Below are 10,694 nucleotides of genomic sequence, written 5' to 3'. Positions count from 1 at the left end.
GTGATAATTTTTGCTCTAGTACTTCACTTAGATCTTTTAGAGCACGGTGGTGGATTTGTTTTAAAGAAACTATTGATCTCTCATGCTTCACTTAGATTATTTTGAGATTCATTAATAGCATTGTAATTTTCTTAATGCTAATATACTTGGTATTCAAGATATGTGAAACTTTCTTTTGAGTGCGTTGAATACTAAGGTAAGTTTGATGCTTGATAATTGTTTTGAGATATGGAGGTGATAATATCAAAGTCGTGCTAGTTGAGTAATTGTGAATTTTAGAAATGCTTGTGTTGTAGTTTGAAAGTCCCGTAGCATGCATGTATGGTTAAAGTTGTGTAACAAATTTGAAATATGAAGGGTACCTGGATTGTGCACCCTAATGAGTGGCGGTCGGGGACGAGCGATGGTCTTTTCCTACCAATCTATCCCCCTAGGAGCATGAGCGTAGTACTTGATTTTTGATGACTTCTAAATTTTTGCAATAAGTATATGAGTTCTTTTGACTAATGTTGAGTCCATGGATTATACGCACTCTCACCTTTCCGCCTTTGCTAGCCTCTTCGGTACCGTGCATTGCCCTTTCTCACCTTGAGAGTTGGTGCAAACTTCGCCGGTGCATCCAAACCCCGTGATATGATATGCTCTATCACACATAAACCTCCTTATATCTTCCTCAAAACAGCCACCATACCTACCTATCATGGCATTTCCATAGACATTCCGAGATATATTGCCATGCAACTTCCATCATCATATTCATGACATACATTACTTTTGTCATATTGTCATTGCATGATCATGTAGTTGACATCGTATTTGTGGCAAAGCCACCATGCATTATTTTTCATACATGTCACTCTTGATTCATTGCTCCATCCCGGTACACCGCCAGAGGCATTCATATAAAGTCATATCTTGTTCTAAGTTTCGAGTTGCAATCCTTATGTTGTCATCAATAGAAGTGTGATAATCATCATTATTAGAGCATTGCCCAAACAAAAAAAAGAGAGAAAGGCCAAAAGAAAAAAAAGCCCAAAAAAGAGAAAATAAATAAAAAGGGCAATGCTACTATCTCTTTTTCCACACTTGTGCTTCAAAGTAGCACCTTGATCTTCATGTAGTGAGTCTCATATATTGTGCTTCAAAGTAGCACCTTGTTCTTCATGTAGTCAGTCTCGTAAGTTGTCTTTTTATACTAGTGGGAATTTTTCATTATAGAACTTGGCTTGTATATTCCTACGATGGGCTTCCGCAAATGCCCTAGGTCTTCATGAGCAAGCAAGTTGGATGCACACCCACTAGTTTTCTTTTGTTGAGCATTCATAGCTCTAGTGCATCCGTTGCATGGCAATCCCTACTCCTCATGTTGACATCAATTAATGAGCATCTCCATAGCCTGTTGATTATCCTCGTCAATGTGAGACTTTCTCCTTTTTTTGTATTCTCCAGACAATCCCCTTCATCATATTCTATTCCACCCATAGTGCTATATCCATGGCTCACGCTCATATGTTGCGTGAAGGTTGAAAAAGTTTGAGATTATTTAAGTATGAAACAATTGCTTGGCTTGTCATCGGGAGTATAGAAGTTGGGAACATCTTTGTGTGACGAAAATGAAGCATAGCCTAACTATATGACTTTGTAGGGATGAACTTTCTTTAGCCATGCTATTTTGAGAAGACATGATTGCTTTGATTAGTATACTTGAAGTATTATTACTTTTATGTCAATATGAACTTTTGTCTTGAATCTTTCGGATCTGAATATTCATACTGCAATTAAGAAGATTTACATTGAAATTATGCCAAAGTATCACTCCACATCAAACATTCTTTTTTATCATTTACCTACTCGAGGATGAGCAGGAAATAAGCTTGGGGATGCCTGATACGTCTCCAACGTATCTATAATTTTTGATTGCTCCATGCTACTTTATCTACTTTTTTGGACTATATTGGGCTTTATTTTCCACTTTTATATTATTTTTGGGACTAACCTATTAACCGGAGACCCAGCCCATAATTGTTGTTTTTTGCCTATTTTAGTGTTTCGAAGAAACAGAATATCAAACGGAGTCCAAACGGAATGAAACCTTCCAGAACGTGATTTTCTCACCGAACGTGATCCAGGAGACTTGGACCCTGCTCCAAGGAACAACCGAGGCGGTCAGGAGGGTGGGGGGCGCGCCCTCCCCCCTGGGCGCGCCCCCCTAACTCGTGGGCCCTCTGTTGCTCCACCGACGTACTCCTTCCTCCTATATATACCTACGTTCCCCTGACAGATCAAATATGGAGCAAAAAACCTAATTCCACCGCCAAAACTTTTTGTATCCATGAGATCCCATCTTGGGGCCTGTTCCAGAGCTCCGTCGGAGGGGGCATCCACCATGGAGGGATTCTACATCAACACCATAGCCCCTTCGATGAAGTGTGAGTAATTTACTTCAAACCTTCGGGTCCATAGTTAGTAGCTAGATGGCTTCTTTTCTCTTTTTGGATCTCAATACAATGTTCTCCCCCTCTCTTGTGGAGATCTATTCGATGTAATCTTCTTTTTGCGGTGTGTTTGTTGAGACCGGTGAATTGTGGGTTTATGATCCAGCTTATCTATGAATAATATTTGAATCTTCTCTGAATTCTTTTATGTATGATTGAGTTATCTTTGCAAGTCTCTTCGAATTATCCGTTTGGTTTGGCCAACTAGATTGGTAGTTCTTGCAATGGGAGAAGTGCTTAGCTTTGGGTTCGATCTTGCGGTGTCCTTACCCAGTGACAGAAAGGGTTGCAAGGCACGTATTGTATTGTTACCATCGAGGATAACAAGATGGGGTTTCTATCATATTGCATGAAGTTATCCCTCTACATCATGTCACCTTGCTTAAGGTGTTACTCTGTTTTTAACTTAATACTCTAGATGCATGCTGGATAGCGGTAGATGAGTGGAGTAATAGTAGTAGATGCAGAATCGTTTCGGTTTACTTGTCTCGGACGTGATGCCTATATACATGATCATACCTAGATATACTCATAAGTATACTCAATTCTGTCAATTGCTCAATAGTAATTTGTTCACAAACCGTAGAATACTTATGCTCTTGAGAGAAGCCACTAGTGAAACATATGGCCCCCGGGTCTATTCTCATCATATCAATCTCCATTACTTTAATACTTGCTTCGTTTTTACTTTGCCTTTTACTTTTCACTTTGCATCTCTATATCAAAAATACCAAAAATATTATTTATCATCTCTATCGGATCTCATCCTCTTAAGTGACTGTGAAGGGATTGAAAACCCCTAATCGCGTTGGTTGCGAGTAGCTATCATTTTCTGCAGGTATGTGGGACTTGTGCGTGGCCTCCTACTGGATTGATACCTTGGTTCTCGAAAACTGAGGGAAATACTTACGCTACTTTACTGCGTCATCCTCTCCTCTTCGGGGAAATCCAACGTAGTGCTCAAGAGGTAGCAGGAGCCAGCAGGGACCAGCCGGTGATGGCGAGGGAGGAGGGCGACGTTGTTGCCCTGGAGAAGGCGGTGGCCCCACCAGCTCCGACTGCAGCGGACCAAGGCGGCCAGCCCAGCGCGCAACCCATGCCTCCGGCTGGAGGTGAGCCGGCTGCGAGGGCAGACCTCGTGGTCTGATCTCCGGCATGCTAGCGCACAGGGAAGGCGACTTCTGTGCCAAACCCGCAGAAGGCCGGGGGCTCAGGCTCGTCGACCCATGAGCTAGAGACGGCGAGCGTCAGCTTGCCGAGGTGGACACCGAGAGGCGAGATGGCCATGCTGAACGAGGCGGTGTAGGACGTCCGGACTCGGCTCCAGTCCCAGGCCGCCGCCTTGAAGAACGACAACCAGGAGTTCCTAGTGACCCGGTCGGCCATCCGGGTAAGCATCTTGCTTTTTGTTTTCTGTTCTTGTATTCTTCCATGGGGGCGCGTCAGCGCACCCACTGGGTGTAGTCCCCGAGTTCCTAGTCGGCTACTGAGCAGGCGGCTAGGAACTTCTAAGTAAATTCGGGTGCTGACTTGTCTTTACTTGTTTGTCTGTCCTTTTTGCAAGATTACCATAACCTCCATGCAGCATTCTTCAACTCCCATGCCGGGAGCTGACTCAGAAGACCGCCGAGTTGTCTGAGAGCCGAAGTAAGTGTTTCATCTTCTATCTCTCGTGGGGGCGCGTCAGCGCACCCACTGGGTGTAGTCCCGAGATTCGGGCCGACTGCTGAGCAGTCGGGCCGGATCGTTTTTGGTGACTTCTTTCTCATTGTTTATTCTTCTTTGCCGTATTTGCAGAGGCCAATGCTGAACTGCGGCAGCAACTAGGGGAGGCCCAGACTGTGCTGCGTGCCAAGGAGGCTAAGTGCAGCGCCGCGGCTCAGGAGCACGACCGCTTGGCCAAAAGCTGGCCGACCAGGAGGAGAGCCACAAGGCGGCCCTAAAGGCGGTGAAGGACAGTGAGGCCACCCTCCAAGCTGAGTACGAGACCGAGGCGGCGAACTGGGCCGAGCCAAGGCAGCCGCTGAATGATGGCTACGACCATATTGAAGTCATGGTTGACGGTAAGCCGCCTTCCTCTTCGTCCCTTTGTTTGCCGTCTGCTCCTTGATCAAACTTCTGACTTCGCATTTTTTCTTTTCTTCTTCGTGCAGAGTACTTCCCCGGCTACTCTGTTGCCGCCAGCCAAGTCATTGAGGCCCACTGCAACGTGCAGAGGCAGGCTGGTGCCGAGATTGCGCCGGACGCTCGCCGGACACTCGAGGAGCAGCTCTTGGCCATCCAGGCCCGTCTCCAGCCGGTTCACCGCATGCTCCGCCGCCCTCAGTGCATTGGAGCCCAGGTGCTTTCCTCCCTCTGGCCAGGCGAAGTGATTCCCCGCACCCCCAATCGTACTGTCGACTGACTCTGGAGGTAGCGGCTGGCCGCTTCGAGGCTTGGAAGGCCTCTATAGCCTAGGCAGGCGCCAGTCGGGCACTGGAGTTCATCCGAGCATGGTATCCCGGGCTGGACTTGACCCAGCTGGCCACATTTCAGCAGGAGGCCAATGAGGAGCTGGAGGCAGTGCGGCTAGCTATCATCCAGCGTGCCTCGGCGATCGCCGAGTACATCGACACCAGCGTCTTCGTCCCTGAGCTGAACGACGATAGCGCCCCTCTGCGGGAGGAGTGGTTTGGGCTGAACCCGGCGGTTGGTGAAGAATCGGCGGAGGAGATTGACTCCAGCGACGAGGGTGAAGAGGAGGAGGAAGAGGACGGTGAAGACGCCGCGCTAGATGGTGGAGCAGCCGACCAGCCTCAACCTGATCGTGCCTCCAGTAACGAGGCGCGTGCGAACACACCGCCTACCACTAGTGATGACCAAGCCGAGACTCGCCAGTCGGCCACTCCTCCAGCCAGCACCGCCGTCTCCACAGACCTGCCCAGCTCGCCCGTTGCACCTTGGCCTGAGCCGCAATCTTTGTCTTCCTGCTCGTTAAGTCTTTTGAATAATATTTGATAAACTCGCGTAGTTCCACCCACTAGGGGTGTATTAAGACTAAGTTGAATGCCGGCCCTCGAAGGCCTTTTGTGTAAATATAATCTTGCGTGTGTTTGACTTCCGACTGTGCTTGCTTTAAATCTTTTTCCGGCTATTTCCTTTGCCGCCCTCCCTAGGTCACCGCCTTCCCAGCCGGACAGCCGCTCTATAGTCTGTGGCTGGGAAAGTACTTGGCCATGTGGGAGGGCAAGTACTTGGCTTTCTTAGACTGTAGCAAGGTGAGTGGGAAGCCGGCCAGCCGGCTGCTTAACAGTCGGTTGGCAGGGTGGGGAGCAGGCTTGTGTTATGTAAGCCCATTGGCCCTTAGCCATTTTTCGTGTGGGCATCTTTTCCTGCCTTTAACTCTTGCCAGTCGAACAGTCGATTGTCTGACCTGCGACTTTTGGCAAGAGAGGGCTTAGGTGCCGGCACACTACTTGTCTGATTGCAGGTGGTACTTAACATAATTCAAGGCGGCAAGTCCCCGAGCCGACTAGTCGAACCCGGTGCCGGATAGAAGAACAAATGTAGTGACGCATTCATAGGCATGATACTCATCATATAGATAAAAGAGGGTATTCCCCGAGTGCTCGTAGGGGGACTGATGTCTTGTACTTAATACAAAAGATAGCATGGTACATACTGCATTTAACTGTAAAATCTTCGAAGGAGATTGACATTCCATGATCATTCTGACTCCTTGCCGGAATCATCTCTCTTGCGTGCCTTGGGCTTCTGTGAGTCGATCAGGTATTAGGAGTCATTGCCCAAGGCCTTGCTGATGATGAGTGGGCCTTCCCAAGGGGCCGAGAGCTTGTGCTGGCCGACTGTTCGCTGGATCAGCCGGAGCACAAGATCACCCTCTTGGAAGGATCTTGGCTTGACATTCCGTTTGTGGTAACAGCGCAAGCCTTGCTGGTAGATGGCGGACCAGCTGAGTGCTAACAGTCGGCCCTCTTCCAGCAGGTCAACCTTGTCTTCTCGTGCTTCCTTTGCCTCCTCTTCTGTGTACATGGTGACTCGAGGTGAGTCGAACTCAATGTCAGTTGGGATGACAGCCTCGGCACCATATACAAGGAAGAAAGGAGTGAAGCCGGTTGACTTGTTCGGGGTGGTACGCAAGCTCCAGAGGACGGCCGGCAGCTCCTCGAGCCAGCAGCCGGCCGAACGCTCCAGTGGCTCGACCAGTCGGGGCTTGATGCCGGACAGGATGAGGCCGTTTGCTCGCTCGACTTGGCCGTTTGACTGCGGATGGGCAACGGATGCTAAGTCCACTCGGATGCCCTGTGTCATGCAGAGACGTGTCAATGCTCCTTTGGCAAAATTCGTGCCATTGTCGGTGATGCTACTGTGTGGTATGCCATACTGGGTGGTGATGTCTATGATGAATGTCACAGCAGTCGGCCCATTCAACTTCTTGATTGGCTTTGCTTCAATCCACTTGGTGAACTTGTCTACGACAACAAGTAGGTGTGTCAAGCCGCCGCATGCTGTATTGAATGGGCCCACCATATCCATCCCCCAAACGGCAAAAGGCTAGGTGAGGGGGATGGTCTTGAGTGCGGAAGCCGGCAGATGTTGCTTGGATGTGAAAAGTTGGCATCCTTTACAGTGTTTGACCAATTCTTCAGCGTCTTCCAAAGCAGTCGGCCAGAAGAAACCATGGAGGAAAGCTTTGGCGACGAGTGATCTTGAGGTCGTGTGGTCGCCGCACTCGCCTTGGTGGATGTCCTTGAGGATTGCAATGCCCTTCTCTGGCTCGATGCAGCACTGGAAGACTCCAGTGACACTGCGCCTAACGAGCTCTCTGTTCACTATTGTGTATGCTTCGGCTTGGCATTGAACTTGCCTTGCCGAGATCTCGTCAGTCGGCAGCTCTCTGTTCACCAGAAAGTTGAGGCTGGGTTTGTCCCATGATGGAGTTGCGACTTCTTCTATTGCCAACACGGCTACTGTGACCAGGGCGGGTGGGTTGGGTGGTGAAGAGTTGGAGTCGGCCACCGCCTGCTATGTCATTGTAGTCCCCGGGCCGACACCTGCAGTCCCCGGGCCTGGTTCTGAAGTCTCCGATTCGAGTGCGACTACAACACTCCCCGAGCCGCCTACCGAAGTCCCCAAGCCGCCTGTTGGTTTCCCCAAGTCGGATCCGACTGCATCAGGGTCAGATGGCACAAAGATGGAGTCTGATTCTGGAGATGGCTTGACAGACGGCTTGAGGAGGTGTTGGAGGGAGATGCCGGTTGGTATAGCTTGCCGGGTGGAGCCGATTCGTGCCAGGTCATCTGCTTCCTCATTGTCGGCCCGTGGCACATGGAGAAACTCGCACCCTTCAAAGTATCCAGGGAGTTGTTGAACGAGGAAACGGTAGCTCGCCATGTTTGCGTCCTTGGCGTCCCAATCGCCAGATGATTGTTGGATCACCAAGTCCGAGTCTCCATAGCATATGATCCGGCGGATGCTCAGTTCTTTGGCCAACCGGAGCCCATGTATGAGCACCTTGTACTCGGCCACATTGTTGGAGGTGGCAAAATGAATTTGCAACGTGTATGTGAGCTTGTTGCCCTTGGGAGAGGTGAGGACAATGCAGGCTCCCAAGCCGGTGCCCATCTTGGATCCGTCAAAGTGCATCCGCCAAAGGGTGGAGTCGGGTGCTGGTGGCAAGTACTGGGTTTAGGCCCAGTCGACAAGGTAGTTGGCCAGCACTTGGGACATGATGGCGGTGCGAGGCTGGTAGAAGATAGTGTAAGGACCCAGCGCAATGGCCCACTTGCCCACCCGGGCGGATGCATCCCGGCTGCCTATGATCTCGGCAAGCGGGGCAGTGCAAACGACCGTGATGGGGTGCTCTTGAAAGTAGGGCTTGAGCTTCTTGGCGGCAAAGTACACGCCATAGCACATCTTCTGGTAGTGGGGGTAATTCTGCTTTGAGGTTGATAGTACTTCGCTCAAGTAATACACCGGCCTCTGGACCAGCTGAGCTCTGCCTTCTTCTGGGTGCTGAACCACGATGACAGTGCTGACCACCCGGCTAGTTGAGGCAATGTAAAGGAGCATGGGCTCTTTCTCAGTCGGTGCCGCCAGGACGGGCGGCGTGGTCAGCATCTTCTTCAATTTGTGAAAAGCTTCGTCCGCCTGGTCGTTCCACTCGAAATTAGTGGATTTCCTCATGAGCTGATACAGGGGGAGAGCCTTCTCCCCTAGCCGACTGATGAAGCGGTTAAGGGAGGCGAGGCACCTGGTGAACTTTTGGACATCTCAAAGCCGTGTGGGAATCTCCATCCTCTCTATGGCCTTGATCTTCACTAGGTTGCACTCTATGCTGCGTTCAGAGACCAGGAAGCCTAGGAGCTCGCCGGCTGGCACTCTGAACACGCATTCTCAAGGTTGAGCTTGATCTGAAATCGGCGCAAGTTGTCAAATGTTTCCTTGAGATCTTCCAGCAGGGTGCCACACTTCTCTGTCTTCACCACAATATTGTCTACGTAGACGTGGGCATTTCTGCCGAGTTGCTTGAGGAGGCATTTCTGCATGCAACGCTGAAAAGTGGCACCGGCATTTCTCAAGCCGAATGTCATAGTCAGGTAGCAGAAAGCTCTGAATGGTGTTATGAAGGCGGTCTTCAGGTGGTCGGCTGGATCCAACTTGATCTGATGGTAACCTAAGTACGCATCCAGAAAACTCAACAGCTCGCATCCGGCTGTGGAGTCTATCACTTCGGCAATCCGTGGCAAGGCGAACGGATCTTTGGGGCAAGCTTTGTTGAGGTTGGTATAATCTATACACATGCGCCATTTCTTGTTCTTCTTCAGTACAAGGACTGGGTTGGCGAGCCACTCTGGAAAGAACACCTCCATAATGAAGCCGGCTACCAGAAGCCAGGCTATCTCTTCGCCAACAATTCTTCTCTTCTCCTCCAACAGTCGGCGGAGGGGCTGCTTGACTGGTTTTGCATCTGCTCGGACATGTAGCTTGTGCTCGGCGAAATCCGTCGGCACACCCGGCATGTCCTTGGGGGACCATGCAAAGATATCCCGATTCTCACGAAGGAAATCGACGAGATCGCTTTCCTATTTGATGTCCAGGTTTGCTCCTAGAACAGCAAACCTCTCTAGGTGCTCTGGGTCCACACGTATCTTCTTTGTTTCCTTTGCCGACTGGAAGGAGCCCTGAGCTTCCGACTCCTTGCGATCAGGCGATAGGTCCGGCTGCTTGCCAGCCATGGCCACAACCCGGTCAAGGATCTTCTTCTCAGCAGCAATCACGAGGGACTCGGCCAGCCGGCTGCTGGCGGCAGCACAAGCAGAGGATTTCTTGTAGTCTTCGACTATGGTGATGATGCCCTTGGAGCTTGGCATCTTCATCTTGAGGTAAGCATAGTGGGGCACATCCATGAACTTGGCCAGGGCAGGTCGGCCAAGGAAAGCGTGGTAAGGGCTCTCTAGATCCACAACTTCAAACCAGACTGCTTCACGGCGGAAGTGATCCTTGTCTCCGAAGAGGACATCTATCTTGATCTTGCCGATTGGTGAGCATGACAGGCTGGGTACAATGCCATGGAACACGGTCCGACTGGGCAAAAGTTGCTTCGTCTTGATGTTCAGCTTCTCCATGGTGTCTCGGTACAAGATGTTGATGTTGCTTCCGCCATCAATCAGAACTTGGGAAAAACGAGCAGCTTGCCTTTCTGTTGCGAAGGTGGTATCCAACACCAATGCATAAGAGCCTCGAGAAGGCATCACCCCTGGGTGATCAGCCCGGCTCCAGCTAATTGGATTTTCAGACCAATGCATAAACTCTGGATCTTTGGAGGCAACTGTATTGACTTCTTGGTGCTGTTAGTGCCGGTTGCGCCTTTCCTCAGCTTGGCTTGTGTATATGACATAGGCTGCATGCTCGTCAGGGAACTCGCCCTGAATGGCTCCGACTGCTGGGCGGGCGGGTGGCTGCTGAGGAGCTGGGGGCGGCTGGCCAGCAGGCGGAGGGGGCAACAATCCTTCGCACTTGGAGATGCGTGTGAGCCAATGACATTTCTGGGTTGTGTGGTTGGACGGCTTCACGCCGCTGTGGAACATGCAGGGGGCATCGAGGGTCTGCTCATAGGAGAAAGCCGGCTGCCAAGCCGGCCTGTCGCCTTTCGGACGCTTGGGCATAGGCTGCCCTTCAGGCTGCTCATCTTCATCT

The sequence above is a fragment of the Triticum aestivum genome, chromosome 3B (assembly GCF_018294505.1).
Source record: "Triticum aestivum cultivar Chinese Spring chromosome 3B, IWGSC CS RefSeq v2.1, whole genome shotgun sequence".
In the NCBI taxonomy this organism is placed as follows: Eukaryota; Viridiplantae; Streptophyta; class Magnoliopsida; order Poales; family Poaceae; genus Triticum; species Triticum aestivum.
Note: the sequence above shows the minus strand (reverse complement) of the source record.